Source organism: Cynocephalus volans, chromosome Y (assembly GCF_027409185.1).
Source record: "Cynocephalus volans isolate mCynVol1 chromosome Y, mCynVol1.pri, whole genome shotgun sequence".
NCBI classification, from domain to species: domain Eukaryota; kingdom Metazoa; phylum Chordata; class Mammalia; order Dermoptera; family Cynocephalidae; genus Cynocephalus; species Cynocephalus volans.
This window is the reverse complement of record NC_084479.1, coordinates 2423161-2433206: the sequence shown is the minus strand read 5'-3', so window position 1 is coordinate 2433206 and position 10046 is coordinate 2423161. Positions and strand designations below refer to the sequence as shown.

At 45.7% G+C, this 10046-nt stretch overlaps 1 pseudogene; it reads right to left on the bottom strand.

The window, feature by feature from the left end:
- Positions 1 to 9300: 9300 nt before the first annotated feature.
- Positions 9301 to 9449, bottom strand: LOC134369002 (U2 spliceosomal RNA; annotated as a pseudogene).
- Positions 9450 to 10046: the final 597 nt, after the last annotated feature.

The following is a 10046-nucleotide window of genomic DNA, read 5'->3' as shown; positions in this document are numbered from 1 at the left end:
CTTCGACAGTCGTGTATATGTGTGCTTCCAGAAGGGCTGTTTTGATATTAATCCTATAGATGGACCGAGTGGCTGAAACTTAATGTTCTGTTTCCTGTAGTTCGGTTGGAGTTGTACGGTACTGGACGTGCCAGCCACGAGCAGCTTAAGAATGGTGGATGGTATCACATTTGAGATCAATAATCGTGACGATAGTGGAAGACCAAGATTATGTCACGGCATGAGCTTTTGGGGACCCATTTGTACACTAGATGGGATTTGACCTGCACTGTATGGAGAAGTTCAGTGGTATATTAAAAGTCCTCTGAACAGGGTTTTGCTTAGAGGAGAACACAGTCTATACCTCTGGAATCTGCCAGGTTGGAACCTCACATAACAGAGCCAGATAACATCATTACCGGCTTCTTGAAACCTTTATTCAGTTAATAAGTAGGTTTACTATATTTACTCCACAGAGCCTATTTCTGGATTATATAAACTGTCCTCGTTGAGCTTTGTGATAAACAAGCAATGATTTCTCAATTTTTCATTTTTTAAGATTATAGACAGTGTTTATATGAACATGGGAAAGTGTCTTGCTTTTAAGGCCATAAGAGGTCAGCTCCTGGAAGAATCTTCTCTTGCTTCCATTGAGATCAGCAACAACTATTTCTTGGTCTAATGTCTTTCTTTTCCTTTCCTTCCTTTTTTTTTTTGTTTTTAAGAAAAGTGAAGTGGAAAAGTCATTCATTTCCAAAAATAGCTTGTGGATGTTTGGAAACCTCCAGGTTTCATTCTCTGTCCTTCACTCTGATTTAGGAAATGGAAATAACATGTATCACTGTCTGCGGTAGGTTCTACTTCAGGAGCCCATAGGTCAAATGACATGTTCAAGGTCACCTGGTAAGTGTGGGGGGGCTTCTTGACTTCTAGCCCAGGTCCTTTTGCTAATGTTGGCTGCTTTTCCAAAAAATTCTGTGAAATTAATCTGGTGGAATAAAAGCAAAGTTAAATTTTACTGAGTTCAGCTATCCCCACTTAAATCTAATAAAGTGAAGAAGTATTTATGAAGATTCTTGGCCTTCTGTTTGCTGGGACAGTATATGGAGACCAAGTTTGTCTGCGAGATGGGAGACAGACATATAAAGTGAAGGCAAGAATGGTGGCCAGGCATCCCAGGATTAATTCAGTTCCTCAGGTGGCGATCCCTTCAGAGACAAGGAGAGAGGGCTCCCTTGAGCCTGGGGCAGTCTTTGTCCTTGTCCGTCCACCTCCTGGGGTGAGAGTGTCAAGTGTTTTCACAGCGCTGGCTGAGGTAAGGGGCAACGTGAGAAAAGTGCTGGAGATGAGGAAGTGCTGGGCATGTTCGGAATAAGTGAGAGAATCAGTCAACTTGACTGGGCCCGAGTTTTCATGTAAGGAAGGTAGGATTCTGTAAGACCACACATAGCTTAGAATCCCACAGCTTTGGCATTAGAAAAGCTAGAATCATCTTGTTCAAACTCCTTTTTTTGCATTGAGAGCCACAGGCAAGGGAAGTGTTCTGCCGCTAGTTAGAAGGGCAGGGACTTGGCCCCCTTCTGACCCCCAATCCAGTGCTTTTTCCAATACACCACCAACTGCTTGAGTCCCACATGTTTTTAAGCATCCTGCCTCTGTTCAATCGTTTGTTTGTTCATGCCTCCATTCATTCATTCACCAACCAACCGTGTGCTTGTTGCATAGCCTGTCGGCCCCAGGCGTTCTTCCAGGGTTTGGACCCCCATTGGGAGCAGCAGCAGACAGGTCCCTGCCTCTGTGGTGCTTCTGCTGGCTTGTGTCCTTCTCCACGAGGCCACTCCATGCTGCTCCTGTGCATGGGCTTCTCCCCACTGGGATCCCTTGGCTGTGAGTGTGGGGGACATATGCTGAGTGCTCTAGGCATTTGCTTGGATGCTGTCATTGAAAGCCCACAATGGCTGCACCAGGTGTAGGTGGACACGTGATGAAACTGAGGCCAAGGGAGGTTGACTTAGTGGCCGTGCTTCCTGTAGCCAATGAGGGGCAACATCTGTCCCATTCCAGAGTTGCGCCCTGGTCTACACCTGTCCTTGACCCTCCCTCGACTAGGTCACTGTGTGTCCCTTGCACTGTGTGATAGCAACTGGTTATTTTTTCTTGCGTTCATTGTTGTTTGATATTTCATCCCTCTGTGGTATAATGGGCCTTCAAAGATGTCCACATCTTGGTCCCCAAAACCTGTTAATAAGTTACCTTCCATGGCAGAAGAGACTTTGCCATGTGATTACGTTCAGAATCTTGAGATAGGGAGATGATCCTGGATTATCTGGGTGGGCCCACTGTAATCAAAGGGTCCTTACTAGAGGGAAGTAGGAGGGTAAGGGTGAGAATGATAGACATGTGACAAGGGAAGCAGAGGTTGGAATTATATCACCATGAGCCAAGGAATGCAGGTGGCCTCTAGATGCTGGAAAAGGCAAGGGAACAAATTTTCCTCTAGAGCCTGCAGATGGAATGTAGCCCTGTGACACCTTGATTTTAGCTGAGTGAAACTGATTTTGGACTTCTGACCTCTGGAACTGTAAGATAATAAATTTGTGTTTTTTTAAGCCACTCAATTTGTGGCAATTTGTTACAGCATCAGTTGGAAACTAACATACCCCCATGCATTGTTTTCCCAGTGAGCATGGAAGCATCTGGTCAGTTTGGTGTCATTGATAACAGCCACAACAGCTGACATTACAAGCCTAGGCAGGTACAGTGCTCAGCATTTTACATCCATTTTCTCTCCCTGGCTGCTCACAGCACCCCTAGTGGGTCCTCATTTCTTGTGGACTGAGCATGCAGTCTCACTTCCACTGGGACTCATGTCACATGTGACACACGGAGTCACAGCTGATGAGTTCACCAAATAGGGGTGTTGCACAGGTTGGATTTCTGAGAGAAGAAGCCAGTTAAAAACTATCGGAGGTTTTCTTGGATGGTGACGGGCCTGAGCTGGAGAGATGAGGGGCGCTAGGGCTACAAAAGGCAAGAACCACGTCAGGGAAATCGTGAAGGAAATGAGAGCTGCGGAGGACTTAACCAATGCTTGGACACAGGCAGGTGGGATCAGGAAGGGGTTAAAGAAACCTTGCTAACACCTTCGGAGTAGCTGAGACACACCGGGGCCACCCGGGAGGCCTTCGAGGGATGCCACTCAGAGGCCTTCATTGTTTGTTGTTGTTGTTTTGTGTGTTCAATAACTTGGTTACATACAGAAACATGTTGAATTATTCAAGTTACTGTATTGCTCATGGGAAGTGTTCTAAAAGGAATTCAAACCAGAAAAGTGTTACTTTAGACCAGGGTTTCTCAACCTCAGCACTGGTGATTTTGGGGGCAACGTAATTCCTTATTGTGGGGACAGTTCTGTGTGGCATGGGTGTTTAGCTGCTTCCCTGGCCTCTGCCTACTCGATCTAGAGGCAGGTAGCAACTCCCTCCTCCCCCTGCCAAGTTCTGACAATCAAAAATGATTGCAGATGTTGTCAAATGTCCCCTGGGGGCAGTATTTCCTGATTGAGAAGCTCTGAGCTACCTCTGTTTATCTGGGTACGATGATTGATCTATAGCAGCCAAATTTGTGTCAAGTTGGATTGTCAGCTTCTGAGATACTGTGCAACACAGGGTAAGACGATGGAGGCAGCATTGCTGTGTTTCCATGAAGAATGGATGTTAAATATGCTCACATGAAAAATCCTGAACCACTATGTGAAACTGGGACCATATATTAGTGCGAATGAATGCATTCTTCAGTTCCTAGCATACCATTGATTAATAGGCACTTACTGACTCTCAAGAACGTCTACATGTGCAGTGGAACAGGAGCAGCGCACTTCAGCCATCTGCAGCAGCCTAGACAGCTGGCCCGGCCTCCTGAATGCATGCACAGTAGGTGTCAGGCTGCCTGAGATGCCCCTAGCCTTTTGAGGATTGCTCCTGCCTCTGCTCAGAAAGTCTAGAAATCCGGAGCAAGGACATCTGGAAAGGCCGCTTATGGTGCTGTGTGATCTCCAGCACTTTCCATTCGGAGAGTATTCTTTTTATTTCTTTAAAGTGGAAGCGGCGAAGGGAGAGTGGGAAGGAGGAGGGGCAATGTTGATGTTGAGGATGAGGAGGGGGAGCTGGCTGTGCCAACCTGCAGGCGACCAGCCTTGCGGTGTCCCTGAGTGGATCTTTGAGGCAGGTGGGAAATGTCTGAGCAGCTCCTGTGCACCAGCCTCAGGGCCAGCAGGAGAGACAGCACTTGCCACCATGGACGTAGCCTTTGCGGGCCGCCTGGAACTTGGCCAGGAAACCACAGAGCCACTGCAGGCGACATGCTTTTTCTGCCACTTAGTCTCGGAGTATGGCGTCAACTGGATTTGCCCTGAAAGTTATCCCTGTCTTAAAATATTGAGATATCATTCATGTGCTATAAAATTTACCATTTAAGGGTGTACAGTTTAGTGGGTTTTCGTATATTTCCCAGGTTGTGTGACCATCACCACTGTCTAATTTTCATCATCCCCGAAAGAAATTCCCTGTCCATCAGCACTCATTCCCTGTGTCCTCCCCGGCCCCTGCAGCCACTCATCTGCTTTCCATCTCTACAGATTTGCCCAATCTGGAAATGTCACAGGGACCTGTCTGTATATTTCTTTACAACTTCCAGTGAATCTATAATTATTTCAGAATAAAAAGTTTTACAAATGGAAATTGGAGAATGAGGGAGCCAAGCAGACATCCGGTTATTTGTAAGTTTTTAAAATTTAGCATGGTGCTGATAGCACCAAGGTCAGGGTTCAGATCCCCCTATGGGCCAGCCGCCACACAAATAAACAAAGTTTAAGTCATCTCCTTTCCTTGCACTCATCTAGATTTTATTCTTTGTCTACACAGTACCCCTCATATAGTAGGTCCCCAATAAATGTTTCCTGAATGTAATTATGTGTGTAGAGACAGGTATTATTTATTGATAATGATCATTTTGTATTTCTGTACTTCACTGAATTTTTTGTATATATTCTAGAGTTCTCAAGAGCAGTCCCTCCTTGCAAGCCATCAGAGCCCCTATTTTGTTGGGGTGGCCACTCCTCATTTTGACTCAAGGGATGTGACCATTTCTGTACGTCCTGTTGAAGTCCTGGTTGCTCTATGCCAGTGGGTCTCAACTGGGGTGGGTGTGTAGATTTTGCCCCCCAGAAGGTATTTGGCAACATTGGGAGATATTTCGTGTTGTTACAAGTGGGGGTTGGCTCTCTCGGCATCTAGTACACAGAGGCCATAGGTGCTGCTAATTGTTCTACAATGTACAGGACAGCCCCCACCACAGCGAAGAACGGTCCAGTCCCAAATTGCAGTAGTGCCTGAGATTGTAGCATGTAGCATGTAGGCCTGCAATTGGCTGAGGCAGGAGCACGTGACCCAGAGCTGTCCCGTGAGCTGAGAGGAGAGGTGTGTGTCGCGCATGGTTGGGGCGAAGCCTCCTTGTCCCCGGAGACCTGCATGGAAGGCAGTCCTTCTGCTAATTAATGTCCTGTCTCCACGTAAACCTGGAGCTGGGCAGCCTTGTCGCTGCTCCAAACACCAGGAGCTAGCTGGCTGAGAAGCCGAGGGTGGCAGAGTGGAAAGACTGCATCTTTAAAATGGTGGATGGATGGATGCATTAAGCTTCTGGAGCTGTCTGCCCTCAGCACTTTTTTTTTTTTTATGTGAAATGAGAAATAACATGTCCTTATCCTTTTAAGTGGTTTAATTGGAGTTCTGTCATTTGCAGCCAGCGAAGACATCACCCTGCAGTGTTCATCATTAGCGTTCTCATTGGGGGTGTAGGCTGCCACTGAGCAGATATATTATCGCTTATTAAATATTCCTCTACTTAGATTGCCACCTGATATTTATGATTAAATATGTATTATAATAATAATGCTGCTTATATCCAATTAATTTCTCTGTAGTCTTTTGTCTTCTGGGTTTTTTTTTTTTGGCGGCTGTCCAGTGCAGGGAGCAAATTCTTCATCTTGGTGTTATCAGTCCCACGCTCTAACCAGCTGAGCTAACTGGCCAGCCCAGTTTTATTTTTTTTCATTTTTGTCTTAGGAGATTGTTCTAGGCACAGGATGATTGCAACCCAGTACTTTTTGTTTGTTTGTGTTAATACACTTATGTTTTGGAAGGTTTTAGAGTTAAAGAAAAGTTGCAAAGATTGGACAGTTTCCCAATTGTTAACATCTCACATCAGCATAGTATATTTGTCAAAACCAAGAAGCCAACCTTGATACATTACTATTAACCAAACTCTAGAGGTTTGGGTGTCACTAGTTTTTCTACTAATGTTCTTTTTCTGTTCCAGTGGTGCTTAGAACTGTTAAATTGGTGATATTTGCACAGTTCAACCCAATATCTGTAAGTGTATCCTCCATCTGTGTTTTGTGAGTATTTTTCAATACAGTTGACAACCTTGTTAGACTTGCTCCGAGGCTTCACTGTAGAGTGCAGGGATTCTACAGGATTTTGGAATCACAGACCCTGGGAAATCTGACACAAGGTAGGGATTCTGTGTTTGGAAAAAGGTGCCAGCACGTGCAAGCTTTCAGGAGGATTACAGAGCTCTGGAAGCCCACTTGTGGTTCTGAGAATAATGGAGGCTTGATTTCAAATGGGCAGACACCCCCAGAGATGCCTGCCCCACATTCGCTCTATACGTATCACTGAGTGAGTGAATGCACGCTCATGTATTTTACTATCACTAGCCTAGGTACGTCATAAAGGATTCATTCAACAGTGATTCATGGGGAACCTTCCATACTTTCTTCAACTCCTCCTGGCCTCATAACCATCCAAGTGCGGGTGGTCCTGACTTCAGACATGAGCCTTCAGTCTGACTCCTGGCTCTGCCATTTGCTGTGTGCTCCAAGGCATGTTATTTGGGTTCTGTGAGCCTCGATTTTTTTTTTGTGCATAAAATGTTAACAAAATATTTGCCTTTGACATTGCTTTGAAGACTCAATAAGGCGAGGTAAAGCACTTAGGGCAGTGTCTAGTGCAGAATGGGCATTCACATTTTAACTTCTCGTCGTCATGTTACATAGTCAGTCAGTTTTGTGATTCTTCAATATCTTTACTCTTCTGCCTATCAAAATGTTCTCCCTCCATCATGACACTTCTGTTCTGAGTTGCTTCCTTATTTTCCACGTGGTTGGGTAGCATTGGAGGTTCACCAGTGTCAGAAGTGCTCAGAATTTGTGGTAAATTCTTCCTCTCTACTTGTTCTTTGCATTGTCTTGGTTTTGTGGCTGGGCGAGTGAAGTTGCTGGAAATGAAATGTTGCGAAAGAGAGAGAACCGGTTAGAGCAGAGCCATTGAGCTTTTTCTGTCAAAGGCCAGCTAGCAAATATCTTAGGCTTCGCAGGCCATAGGATCTCTGTTGCATCTGCTCAACTCTGCCGTTGTAGCACAGGGGCAGCCATAGACAACATGTAAGTGAATTGTCCTGGCTGTGTACCAATGAAACTTTATTTACAAAGACAGGAGGCAGGCGAGATTTGGCCTGAGGGCAGTTTACCACTCCAGGATTGATGTCATGCCTGTTTGTTTAACATGTTAATACAGCCGAAGCTTTTGTGTCCTAAACTTTCTTTATTGTTGCATTTGCTTGGCTACAAATCTGAAAATACCCTGAATGTGTACAGAATTATTAATCTCCAGGTGTGGATGCTATCATGTTCTGGAACTTGAAATTCATAACATTCAGTGATTTTAGAGACTTAAAAAAAATTCACCTCATATGATTAGATGTTGTTCCATAACTTATACTTACTTAATATTGGACAGATACTAAGAATAGGTGAAGTAGATTCAAGGTCAAGATCTTCAGCCACATCTTCTCGGCACCCTTGTACGATATTCTAGAAGGCAGTTCTCATACGTGTCTGAATAGCTTTTGGATGTATGTTCAGATGCTCGGATGAACTTACTTATGGGATGAAATGAAGTTGGCCCAGATCACTGTGCTGTTTGCAGTCCAAGAGTTTAGTTCCAAAACCCAGAATCGAGGGAGGCGTGGGCAGCCTGTCCATACTGACCCCTTGGAGAGTCCCCCTCTTGTGGGGCTCACGTGCCAGTGGTGGGAGATGGGAAAGTGGGTGAAAGGGAGTTAGAGAGAGGCAGCAGAAAACAGTTAACAGTTAACTTCAACATCAGCTTAGGTATTTTCCCAGCAGCATGTGACTGAAGCTGTAAAAGATCTTCCCACCGCTAGGCTCACTACTTCCAGTAAAATAGTGGTGGTTCTCAGCTAGACGCAATTTAGCTCTGCAGGGGACATGTGGCAGTGTCTGGAGACATTTCTGGCCATCACTCCTTGGGGATTTGGGAGTGTGTTCTAAGGGCATCTTGTGGGTAGAGATCAGAGATGCTGCTAAACGTACTTCAGTGCACAGCCTGGCCTCTGGTGCTGGAGAATGAGCCGGCCCCAGTGTCAGTAGTGCGGAGGCTCTGGGGTTCCAACAGTGAACCATGCTTGGACAGCCCTTGCCCACGTGGGGCTTCTATTGCAAAGGTGGCAGATAGCCGTAACTGAGCATGCCAGTGCCAGATAGGGCCAAAAGCTGGCAGGATGAGGCTGATGGGGTGTGGGCTGGGGTGTGGGTGGCTGTTTTGTGCAGGGTGTCAGGTTGCCTTTGAGCCGATGCCTGCAGGGGGTACGGAGGCAGCCTAAGGTATCCAGGGATGGGGGCTGTCTGGGAGAAGGAACAACAGGTGCTGAGGTGAGAGTGACGAGGTGGCCCTTGGAGGACCTTGCAGGCCTTTTCAGGGACTCAGATTGTGATTCTGAATGAGACAGGGAGCCATTCTATTGGGAAGACAACTTTGTATTGCAGTCTCTCTGACTGCTGTGGGGGTCTAGAGGGTGGAAGCTGAAGCAAGAAGACTGGTCAGGAGATGGCTGCTGTCCCCAGGTCCAGGTGATGGTGGCTCAGGCTGAGGAGGAGCAGCAGACCTTGACCTAGTTTCTCAGGGCCCTGGACACTGTGTCTTGGTCCTCGTCTGATTCACCCCTGCTCTTGAGGCCTTCCCTCAGAATCCTTGCTGGCTTGGGGATGAGCTGTTCTGCCAGAGTGGCTACCAAGGCTGTGTGCTTGGGTCAGCACAGAGCAGCCAGGGTCTTTTGCCTGCCCTCTGCTGAGCTTTGCTGCTGGGGCTGCAGCAATTCCGTGGAACAGGATGCGCTATGCAGTGCACGCGGAATGTTCTTGTCATTTGAGCAGTTGGCTGGGTACCTAAAGATGGCGTCTTTGAAGATTTATATATGCCTTTTGAATGCCCATATAATGTTATAAGTTCCTGTGTTGAAACAGGTATTTTATTATTACTTTTAAAAAAAAGTAGTGATCAGTGATCAGTTACATTCTATACTTGATCTTAGCCAAAAGGCTGAGAAACGATGTTATCAGTTACTTTCTGATGGCTGGGGTGGATTAGAATCTAAAATGGTAGGGCTCAAGTCCATGGGGGCCAACTCTACAGAGCTTTTCATTTTCCCCCAGGAAAGCACTGTGAATGGTCTTCAGAAGTCCTATGGCACTGTTTTGTTTGCTGTTGATATACTGATTCAAAACACATCCTGGATAAATCCATCTGTTACTGATGTGGCCCAGGTTGACCCAAGATTGTCTGTTGTTAATCTCAGTATTAAAATCCAAGGCCCCAGAAACCAACCCTCTCTCCGCCAACATGCATCATAAACCACCAAAATGTCACCATGTACATAACATATTGACAAAAATGTCAAGGATGACCAAGAAAAGCTTCTTGCACTCACATGTATTTACAAGAGAAGGACAGGGTAGCTTTTGCATTTCAAATATCACTGCAGTGGCCAGAACCGCAATTGCTGATTGAATAACTCTTAATGCTCAGCTTTACCTGGAACTTTAGACCTACTTACTTTCAAGTTGGAAATAAGAACACACGTGCTCATTATACCTTCAAACTGATAGAATTCTTTTTGTTATGCCATTTGTCACCCAGCTCCTTTTAAAA